Source organism: Elephantulus edwardii, unplaced genomic scaffold (genome assembly GCF_000299155.1).
Source record: "Elephantulus edwardii isolate Elephantulus edwardi_28Jun2011 unplaced genomic scaffold, EleEdw1.0 scaffold00283, whole genome shotgun sequence".
NCBI lineage: Eukaryota > Metazoa > Chordata > Mammalia > Macroscelidea > Macroscelididae > Elephantulus > Elephantulus edwardii.
The window spans coordinates 1729708-1742193 of record NW_006400033.1 but is presented as its reverse complement, the minus strand read 5'-3'; positions in this window follow the sequence as shown (position 1 = coordinate 1742193).

Genomic DNA, 12486 nt, shown 5'->3' with positions numbered 1-12486 from the left:
GCTGCAGTCCTTGACCCTCTGCAGTAAGTGCATGAGGTCCTCCTCAGTTTCAGTGAGCAAAGTTGTGTCATCTGCATAACACAGATTGTTGATAGGTCGTCCACCAATCCCACCAGATGTTCTGCTGAAGAAGGAGGGACAATCTTCTCCTGTACCAGTCAGATTTAATTTGATGGTACTCACACAAAAAAGAATTAAAAATATATTCTTTTTATAATTAATTACAATACATGTTTAGCTTAGGAAATAGGAAAATAAAAAGAAAAGAAAACATGTTACTAACCATCCAGAATCCATAGAACATCAAGCCTACTACATTGCTATTTTATTCTGTTGTTGTTGCGTGCTGTGAAGCTGGAACCAACTCACAGTTGAGCCTCTAGCAGATTTTCAGAGGCAGTAAATCATACAGGAAAAGATTGCCTATCATTCATCTGTGGAGCAGCTTGAGGATTCCAATGGCTTTGGGTTGGCAGTGCAGCTCCTATTCACTAAGCCACCATAGTTCCCTAGTTAAATTAGTCCTGTTGTTAAGTGCCATCGAGTTGTAGGCGACTCATAGAGACCCTATGAATGAAAGACCTGAACACTTGTATAACTTTCATCGTTTCTCCAGGTTCATAGGGTTTCCAGTGGCAAGTTATTTCGGAAGTGGATACCACTCCTGCTTACAAGCTTGTTTTAATCAGGGAGCTCCACCAAACACTGTCCACCATGAGTAACCATTCTTGCATTTGACTCATCAGTGTCACAGTGTCCAGCTTCACAGCAACCATGAGTTACCTCTGTACAGCAAGTGGACAGACCAGGGCTATATGACTTAGAAGAATGTTTGATCAAAAACAATTAAAAAATTAGTCCTTTTGCAGATATTTTTCCAATTTTGCCAACACCATTTGTTAATCCAATAGAAAAATGGGCACAGGATATGAACAGGCACTTCACCGAAGACGACATTCAGATGGCTAACAAACACATGAAGAAATGCTCAAAATCCCTAGCCCTAAGAGAGATGCAAATTAAAACAACTATGAGATATCATCTCACCCCAGTCAAAATAGCCAAATTTAACAGAACATCAAGCAACAAATGCTGGCGAGGTTGTGGAGAAACTGGAACCCTGATTCACTGTTGGTGGGAGTGTAAAATGGTGCAACCCCTGTGGAAAGCAGTATGGCGCTTTCTCAAAAAGTTGCAGATAGAGATACCATTTGACCCAGCAATTCCACTACTGGGAATATACCCTGAAGAGACCATAGCTGACATCCAAGCAGATATATGCACACCCATGTTTATTGCAGCTTTGTTCACAATAGCAAGGAGTTGGAAACAACCTAAGTGCCCATCAACAAATGAATGGCTAGAGAAGCTGTGGTATATTCGCACAATGGAATACTATGCTGCATTAAAAAATAAGGAACCCATGCAATATTATTCAAAATGGTTGACTCTGGAGAACATTATGCTGAGTGAAATATCCCAGTCACAAAAGGACAAATATTACATGATGCCACTGTTGTAGAATGGGACTGTCCTTGGGGTTGGGGAGAGACTGAGTAAGATGGGTTCAATAATGTATACTGCACTGAAACAGAGGAGGGAGAAAACTGTTTAAAAGAGATATATGACTAGGTACTTCTGTCATCACAGGAGTCTAGAGCGAGGGCTACATGGTGGAGGGGACCTGGGGGAGGGTTTGTAAAACAATGAAAGAATCCTTTCTTTTACTTTTCCATAATTTTTGACTCATGTATTATAACTTGTTAGTCAAATTTGTGTCTTCTAGGTTGCAACACCCCCATGATACATCTTCAAGGATATGAACATGTACGGCCAAGCACAATCAATAAGAGTGCATCTAAATTCCAAAATCAATCTCCATAATAGTCTATGTGTTTCCTACTGCCAAAGGGGCCCTTTAGAGTAGTGAGAGAAGATCTTCACCCTGAAACCCACAGCATCCCTTTTCAGCAGGAAGTAGCTAAGAGAATACACCATCCCTTTTTCCTTATGAATCAGGGTGAAGTCTCTCTCAGGGAGGAGTGATAGGGAATGGCAAAGGACACACCAACAAAGGAGATTAATCAGAACTGACTTTGACAAGCACTGTGGCAATTGGACAATTAAAACAGACTTTCGGATGGCGGGGAAGAAGAACAAACTGGGGAGGAGGGTGGAGAGAATGGTGCGGCAATGAAGTAGTGAAAGCCCAGAATCCCTGTGAATGTTCATTGAAACTAATAAAATTTAATAATAATAAAAAAAAATTAGTCCTATAGAAGAATTTAAAGAATGAACTAGGAGCAGAATAACAGGTTTGTTGAGCTGGAGAAAGCTGGTCTCAGCTAATTTCTTTTCATGGTCTTCTGGATCTAGTCCACGTATTTTGCACCCCTCTGTGTAGACACAGGGCTTTTAGGTAACAGCTCATGGATCCTGCTCCCAGGAGATGATGCCTTGCAGAGAATCATCACAGACTGGAGGTCCCCCAGAGTCACCCTGGCGGGATCTCTTGCCCAAATGTTGGCACACACCACCACTTTATTCTAGTCTTTTTTAGAACGTTATTAACGTGTAATAGAGATCATCATTATGGTCTAGGCCTCCAGTGACAAGTAGTGGGTTCTAATCCCAACACAAGAGGAGATATGTAATGGACATGAAAAGCTGGACAGACTTCAGATAAAAGCAAGACAGACAATGGACAATTATCATATCAGAAATGGAACACAGAGGGAAATGAGATTGAATGGGCAACCATGGAGAACTATAAACAGTGGCTGCCTAAGGAATTTGGACACAACAAAGGCAGCTTTCAAAGATCCTTAAATGTGGGACAGAAGGTCTGGAGGCAGAGAGCAACCGAAGAGTCCCAAATGTGGATGGAAGCTCTGGAGGCAGGGAGTGATGACAGGCACCCACCTTTGAGATATCACGCAGTGGCTCCAGACCACAGCTATAGAGCAATAAAGAGACTCACATAATTTTTGTTTTGTTTGTTTTTCCACATATACAAAAGTTATCTTTACACTACGCTATACTATAATCTATTAAGTGTGCATTAACATGAAAAACTTTGAAATGTTGTCTTACCAAAGGTGACACAGGGACAAAGTGAGAACATGCTGTTGGAAAATGGCACCAATAGACTTTCTCAACAGAGGTTGCTATGAACCCTCAGCTTGTAAAAAAAGGGGGAAAAAAGATGTCTTTGAAGCACAATAAAACAAAGCACAATAAAATGAGACTTACCTGAACTCAAAAATAAAGGGTTCTTATCAGAGATAATTATGAGTCAGAGTGCACTGTAGATAGAGGTCATAGAACTAGGAAGAGTTCAAGATCACTCCCAAGGTGAATGATATGTAACTGGGACAAAGGTGGTAGCTTCCCTGAGACTCAGCAGGCTGGTCATGGTATCTGTGGGATTCAATTACGGATGTTGTAAGTTAGCTGAACACAGGCTGCAGTGTCGTGAGACTGAGCGCCAGATGTTTCCTCGAGGAGAGACATGCAGGGGAAATGACATGGTGGGGAATGAATATGGGGCACTTTTCTGACAGGACCATCCATCCAGTGAGTCTGCATCCACTTGCTTGGCCCTTAGGGTCAACCTCACCCCAGGCCTACTTAGCTCCTCCTGCAGTCTTTCTGCCTCCATTAGGAAGGGTCCTTTACTCCCTCTGCATGAGTGCTCTCCAGTACTGACCATTCACACCCCACTCAGTTGGCCTCTATGTGCTAGGCTAGAGTCTTCTGAACGATTTCCCACGTCTTTCTGCCCAGCAGCTTTGCTAGTTCCAGGAAATTTTGCTATATCTGGAGGCACCAGATTTATCTTGATTTACCTTTTCTACTTAAGATCAAGAAAACAAAGATTCTCACCACTGGACCAATTGGCAGCATCAGTATGGATGGTGAAGAGATTGAGATAGTTAACAGTTTTAGTTTGGTTGGCTCCATAATCAACACTCTTGGTACCAGTAGCCAGGAAATCAAGAAACAAATTGCACTGGGAAGGTCAGCTGTTAAGAATCTCTCCAGAGTACTGAAAAGCAACGATGTCAGGCTGGAAACTAAGGTGCGCCTGATCTGTTCTATAGTCTTCGCTATTGTGTGCTATACATCAGAGAGTTAGACAATGAATAGGGTTGATAGAAAGAGGATTGATGCCTTTGAGCTGTGGTGCTGGAGAAGAGTGTTGCATATACCATGGACTGCTAGGAGAACAAATAGGTTTATCCTAAAAAGGATGAAGCCAGGCTGCTGCTTGGAGTCAAGGATTCTGAAGCTTCATTTGACATACTTTGGGCATGTTGAAAGGAAGGACCTGTCTTTGGAGAGGGACATCATGTTTGGGAGAGTGGAGGGACAGTGTAGGAGAGGAAGATCCTCGATGAGATGGATTGATTTTACAGTTGGGGTGGTGGGAGTAAGTGTGTCGGAGACAGTGAGGTTGGCACAGGATGGAGCAGGGTTTAGGGCTCTTGTACATAGGGTCGCTATGAGTTGCAAGTCACTCAATGGCACATAACAACACAACAACAATTCTTTTCTTCATTTAATGGAATGGATGCAATGGCTTTGCACTGGAAAGTCTGCAGTCAGAGATTTTTCCAAATTATTGAGGAGCAATGATGTTAGTTTGAAGACTAAGGTGTGCCTGATTCAGACCAAAGTCTTTTCAGTCACTTGCTGTTATGCTGAAAGCTGGAAAATTAATTAATAAGAAGAAAAAAAAATAATGCCTTTGATCTGTGATATTGGAGAAGAACACTGAATATCCCATGGACTGCCAAAAAAACAAACAAACAAATATGTCTTGGAGAAGGTGCAGACAGAGTGCTCCTTAGAGGCAAGGATGGTAAAGCTTAATCTCACATTCTTTGGACATGCTGCTGGGAGAGGCTATTCTTTGGAAAGGGACATGATGCTTGGGAAGGTGGAGAGACAGCAATAGAGAGGAAGGTGCTTGGCCAGGTGGATTAACACAATGACTGCAGCAATGGACTCAAGTGTGTCAGAGATTGTGAGACTGGATAGGGTTTAGATCTGTTGTTTATAGGGTTGCTATGAATCATACTTGACTCGATGCTGTCAAACAACAATTTAGAACAACAACATACTCTTCTCTCTATTCAGTACCAACTCTATTAGCTTGGGAGCTCTGGTGGCCTAGTGGAAAGAAGCTGCATTACAATTCCGAAGGCATGCAGTTCGAATCCACCAGCTGCTCCGTGGGAGAAAGATGGGCAATCTCTTCCTGCACGATTAACTGCCTCTGAAAACCTTCCTGAGGGTCAGCTATGGGTCACGTCTGACTCTATGATAACACAACTTTACTCCCTATCACTGGCTGAGCTTGAATTTGAAAGGAGCAGGTAGTCTTGGGCTTTTAATGTCATCCATTGCTGGTTGGGGCAGACTCAGCCAGCTGGTTTCTGGCATAGATTTCCCCAACCAGGTGTTGTTAGTCACCATCAAGTCTATTCAATCCATGATGACTCCTTGGGTTTCACGGGAGATTCATCCACTCCACAGGCTCTACTCTTATGAGAAGGCCCAGGCCTTTGCTTTTGTGGGACTATGTTAAAATTCATTGTCACAGTTACTGTGTCACTCCTTCTCCTTGAGGATCTTCTTCTCTTCTGCTGACTCTCTACATTGCCCAGCAAGATGTTTTTTTCCCAAAGAAGGACATCCCCTGACAACATGCCCAAAGTATGTGAGACACAGTTTCACATCCTTGACCCTTGTTCCACTTCCTCCAAGAGAGATTTGCTGCTGACTTTGGGTAGTCAGTTTAATCTCTCTTGGCCCCAGACCACTCCAATGGGTTTCTATAAGGATCAACTTAAATGAAAGAAAACAAAAACAAAGGTACTGAGCAAATGTTAAATGTCACCATCTATTTTCTGGGTTGCTGTCAGGATGAATGTAATAAGATACACAAGGGGCCTGGCTGGAATAGCAGGTTTATACTAAGCAGCAGAGTTCCACCTCCAGAGGCTCACAGACAGTGTGAGCATGGTCTCATACAGCTAGAAAGACATTTTCTAAATTATAGGCAAATAACAGAATCACCTTGGGCTAGGGTAAAGGAAGAAAGATGGGAAGGAGAGAATGCCTTAGGAACACACTGTTCCATGTGAGGCTTGACCACGTACACCTGAGGAAATACATGTGTGGGAAGACTCAGTTCAAATAAAATTTTGCTCACAGAAATCATTCAGAGCCCGTTAGCCCTCACCAGCTAAGGCACTGGGGATACACATTGCTCATGTCTTTGATTTTCATGTTTGCCCGTATTTTTTTTTACTCCCTCCTGCCCTGTGAATCTGCCTTTGGCCTTGACCACCATCCCCTCCTTCCTTGCTTTTGTGCAACAGACACTAGCCCTTTCCAGGTGGGGCTCCATTCTCCCCAGTCTGTGCAACAACTATATGCTTGTTGCCAAGCATATAGTTAGTCAGGTACAATGGGGTGAGTGGGAAAACCATTACCAATGGTGGTGACTATGACATGGTGACAAACTGGATGTCTACATCAAAGCACAGGTAGGAGTTGAAAAACATTCCTAGGTTTCAAGCCTGGGAGATAAAAGCATGATGAAGTCTTTTTGATCTTTGGGCCAATTTTAGTCAGGCAAAGAAATGAAACTGTCCTCCAAGCAAGTGCACATTTCAGAGTTTGTTTACAAGAACATTCACAAAAGAAGTCACTGGCATAACATCTTGTATCTACGGTGTGAAGAACTGCAGAAACACCAACTCAGCCCTTGGACTTCATAGAATTACTGACCTAACTCTGCAAATGCCTAATTCCAGCTGTCTTGTCTTGTTAATAGTATCGTGTGCGTGTGTGTGTGTGTGGGGGGTGGTGGTGGTGGTGGTAGAGGTGGTGGTGGTGGTGGTGGAGGAGGAGGAGGAGGAAGGATTGTTTTAAGTCACAGATCAGATACTTTTTGGTAAAATATCATAATAAATATTTTAGGTTTAGCAAGCCATGTACTGCCAATATGACAAGGATTTTAGAAACCTTCATAGATCTAGTGTCTAGTGACAAGAAGATGCTCTGCAATCCCGAAGGCACATGGTTCAAGACACCAGATGCTCCACAGAAGGATAGGTAATCTTCTTCTGTGTGATCAACTGCCTTTGAAAATCCGCCTGAGGGTCAGTTATGGGTCAGTTCTGACTCTACAGTACAAAACAACCAACAACAGAAGAGAGAAATAAAGAAGCTGCACTGCAATCCCAGAGGTATGCAGTTCGAATCCACCAGATGCTTTGCTGGAGAAGTAGGGACAATCTCCTCCTATACCAGTCAGATCCAAAAAATTTGACAGTATACACAAAAAAAAGAATAAAATTTAAAAAAGAAGAGGGAAATAATCTCCTGTAACGTGTAGAAAGAAAAGAAGAGAAAACTAAAGATTGGACATTTAGAGACATTTCTGCCCACCCCTGAAGCCAAAATAAATTCTCAGGAGGGGGTCAGATTTTCAAACAGACTGTGCTCTTTCTTGGATTCTAAAAGGCTCCTTTCCAGACCCTGTTAGGGAAGTGGGTGGAGCGTGGGCAGGAGGAAACTGGCCCAGGGCTTTCACAACAGGACTACAGTCTCCAAAGAGGAGTTATATAACAACAATCATCCTATCTGGAGATACAAATAGACGTTATCACCAAATAGGATTAAACACACAGTTATGGAGAGGTCCTGGGAGGAACAGAAAAAAAGCTCATATTTATCAATCAGATTAAAAATTATGTTCCATTGATTGGATTCGCTGCCTATGATATATAATAAATTAATATTTCATTTAAAGAATTATACAAAAGGCACAGCTATATTTGTGGGGTTTTTTTGTATGCTAAAACAGTTTGTCACAGGTGAACATTTAAAATATTTGATGACTGAACTGAAAACATGAATTTTTCTTTATCTCTTACTTTAAACATAAATGATTCTTTTTGTTTTAAGGGGGGAGGAATTCATGTTTATCATGGAAAATTTGGAAGGAGAGAAGTAAAATATTAAAAACCACCCTTAATCAATGGTGTGCTGATGAAGGAACATTACCACCAACAATGACAAAAGCTCAGATTTGTAGTGTCTGCAGCTTTGTGCTGTGGAAATACTCTCACCCTGGCTGATGTAAAGCTGTCGATGGGACATCAGTGACAACAAATAGGAGAGAACTGTATGAGATCCCAAGCCATGGCAGTCAGTCTCATCAGCACATGGCCCTTCTTCGACACCTGGCCTACATTTGTGTATTTGGTAGCCACAGCAGTCAGAAAATCAAAAGACGAATTGCAATGGGAAAATCTGCTGTCAGGGACCTCTCCAGAGTACTGAGAAGCAACAATGTCAGCGTAGAGACTTAGGTGCACCTAATCCAGGCCATGGCTTTCACAATTACTTGTTATGCTTCAGAGAGCTGAACAATGACTAAGGATGACAGAAGAAGATTTGATGCCTTCAAGTTGCGATGCTGGAGAAGAGTCTTGAACATATCATGGACCACCAAGAAAACAAATAAGTCTGTCTTGGAAAGGGTGAAATCAAGTTTCTCCTTGGAGGCTAGGATTTTGAAGCTCTGTTTTACATACTTAGGACACGTGGCCAAGAGAGAGACTAGTCACTGGTGAAGGACATCATGCTTGGAAGGGTGGAGAGACAGTGCAGGAGAGGAAGTCCCCAGATGAGATGTATTGATACAGTGACTGGGCAATGAAGTTAGGTGTGTCAGAATCAGTGAGACTGGCTCAGGACAGGGAAGGGTTCAGAGCTGCTGTACATAGAGTCCTTATGGTTTGCAGGCGACTTGACAGCACATAACAACAAAATAGTTGACGGTTGAACAGGCATTTCCTACCTTCTTTCTTAGCCACTTCCATGGACATGTGACCTATGAGCTAGGGCGGACCAATGAATTTGAGGGTATATCTTTGCATGGGATTTTAGAAAAGTTTTTTCCTCTCTCTCTCTCTGATTTATGCTAAGAGCCCTCTTCTACTTTCCCTGTCATTCCCCTCTTCCAGACTTTGAGTGTGACCATAAGGAGATGGCAGGCTTGACATTAATGCAGCCATCCTGCGACAATGAGGGGAAGACTGTGATAGTCACAGAAATGCCAACTCAAAACCAGCACTCATGGGATTGGACAGCTACACTGCACCTACCTATCTCCAGATTCCCTATAAAGTAAATAACAATAGTTTTTTAAATGGTTTAAGTCACAAGCCAGCATACTTCTTCTGATAAAGAACCAAAAATGAACTGGTAAATGTAGATTTATTTATTAAAAAATAAGTTAGCAAATTATATAGTTCAACAGGCCATATAGTATAGTACATACTTCAAACTCCTACAGAAAGAAAACACAGAATAAGGAGACAAATGGAGCAGAGGACCATAAACAGCTCAGAATGGCCATTTTAAACAGCTATCTATCTACTGGGTACAGGAACCCAAGTCCATAGCGACCTGATGGGAATCCGGTCTCCACATGAGTGGTTAGCTGACTGTGGAAAAGGTGGGAGCCCTCCTTTAATATTCCCTATACCCTCCAGAGATTGGAATAGTGATTTTTCTTCACTGTCACCTGCCAGGTGGTTGATGGCATTCCTCAGCCCATCCCAGTGCTGCCCACCACCAGAACTACACCATTTTGTATCTGGTTCCGACAGAATGACAACTCTACACTCACAACCTCCCTCCTGAAGCCCGCTGACAGTGTGGTGCATGGCCTGCAGTCACCCCTGGACTATCAGGTACACCACGTGACTTGGGGACCCCTGTGCAGCACACAGCAGGGCCATTCTTGGAGCAGAGCGTCATGCTGGGGGTTTTAAGGTTCGCAGTCACTCTCCATATTAGCTATCTCTGACTGACACTCTACCAGCACCTGGCCCCTGGACTGACAAAGACACTTCGCTAGCCAGGCAGCCTATATGAGGCTAGCAGAAACTTCGTCACAGGCTGGGTACCCTACTTCATGATGAAAGTGCTGACCTGCCTGGATACCTCAACATCAGCCTTCTGCTGGACTGGCAGACACATTGTCCCAGGCCAGATACCTCGCCTCCACCCACCACAGCAGAGCACCAATCAGTTGCTCAGTCCACCTCCCACTCCCCATCCCACTAGCAGCTGCCCCTGTCAAAAAACCCTTGTGATTTTACTTTCTTTTTTTAAAAATTGGTTTGCTTACAAAGTTTATATACATTATGTTTCACACTATTCTTCATTCACATTGTTTTTCATACAATCATTCTCAAGCATTATGTTTTATAAAATTAATCATCATTGGACCTTGTACATCATTACCTGTCTTTTCACCCATCTGCTTACCCCCTCCACCCACCAAACTGTACATCTCTGTGGTTTCACTTCTACGTATCCTCGCCCCTCTGCTATCCCCTCGCCGCCCCCCCCAAGTTCCTGTACAAGTTGTACTCATTATCATTCAATTTTTTTACAATTATGGCCTTATGAAGTATTTGTCCTTATGGGAATGTGTTAGTTCACTCAGCATAATGTTCTCTAGCCTCTCCCAAGTTATGTAGTATTTTTCAAAATCGTTGCTCCTGAGTGCTGCATAATATTCCATTGTATGAATTGGACATTTGGGCTGTTTCCATGTTCTTGTGATGGTCAATAATGCTGCTATGAACGACAATGAGGTACCATCTCACCCCAGTAGCAGTGGCAAAGTTTAGTAGGGCAGCAATAAATGTTGGAGAGGATATGTAGAGGTGGGAACTCTCAGACACTGTTGGTGAGATTGTAAATGGTGCAACCACTCTGGAAGACAGTTGGCGTTTCCTTAAAAAGTTTAACACAGAACCTCCATATGACTCAGCCATTCCACTACTAGGAATATACCCCAAGGAAATTAGAACTGAAACATCAACAGATATTTGTACACCAATGTTCATAACAGCATTATTCCCTTGTGCTTTTTGGATATTTGTTTGTTTTCTATTTTTGTTCTTGTCTTTTTCCCCTCCATACCCTACCCCCTCCTATGTCTTTTGCCTTCTCTTCTCTCTGGCTTTGTTTTTCCTTTCCCTTGTAGATCTCTTCTCTTCTCTTCTCTTCTCTTCTCTTCTCTTCTCTTCTCTTCTCTTCTCTTCTCTTCTCTTCTCTTCTCTCTCTCTCCTCTCTCTCTCTTTTTCTCTCTCTCCCCCCCTTTATTCTTTCACCTCTGTATTCCAATTATACTTCATTTTATGCATTCCTTAGTTTTGGTCTACTTATTTTAGAGTCCTATCTCAGCTTTGTTTAACGGGTGTAATCTGTTGTTTAGATTTTCAGTTCCTCTATTTCTTTGACTCATCAGACAACAGATAGGACAGGATCCAGCCATTCATTCACCCTCTGCAGCTTCACCCACTGAGCAGACTAAAGGCAGGGTCCTCCTCCAGTTAATCAATGAAAGACTACAATGAATACCATCCCAGCAACCTTCAACAACTCTACACAAAAAATACACATGCACATACCCCACCATCACCACCACTACCAACACTATCACCTTCTACCACCCCACCAGATGACAGTAGGTTAAACATTAAGAATTCACAAACTAGCAAGTGATATAATACACTCACATGCCTAAATCAGATATACATATAAAACCACAAAAAGAAAACACCACTACCATGTTTCTGAAGAGGTGGAAAACTTTAAACCAGTCAATAAAAAAAAATCAGGACAAGATAGAAACAAGAAAAGTGATTGAAAAATAAAGCCAGAAAATCTTTCAGAGGAAGAAAGACTATTAGAACTTCCTGATACCCATCAACAAACGAATGGATAGAGAAGCTGTGGTACATTCACACAAAGAAATATTTCACTGCATTGAAAAACAAGGAACTAATGTAATATTATTCAAAATGGGTGACCCTGGAGGACATTATGTTGAGTGAAATATCTCAGTCACAAAGGGACAAATACTGCATACTTCCACTGTTGTAGAACTTCCTGATAAAGAATTAAAAAGAACGATAGGTAATGTCTTCTATAGATTAAGACGCAGAAAACATAGAAAAATTTTTAAACCCCCAAATTATGCATAACCATATAGATAAAACAAATGGAAAATTGGAAGCCATACAAAACCATAAAATGGAAATTCTGAATATTAATATTGCTTCTTATCCCCTAGTGTTCACCTGCAATATGTTGATCTTTTATTGTATATCCCCTCATATCAACTTTCACAAACTCACACTGCTCAACTTCTTAATTTCTTGGCCTCCAAGAGATACAGGGTATCACCTGCCAAGGTCCAACTGTTTCCTCTCAGCGTTCAATTGATTCCCACTACTAGAAGTTTAACGGCCGAGTCATTGGAAGCCTCCAGCCACCTAAAACTGCTGATTAAATCCTTTCTTTTCTCAGCTTTATTGGTTTCCTTAGATACTAGATTCCCAACTTTTCCTTATTAGCAAAACCCCTTTATGATACAGCAAA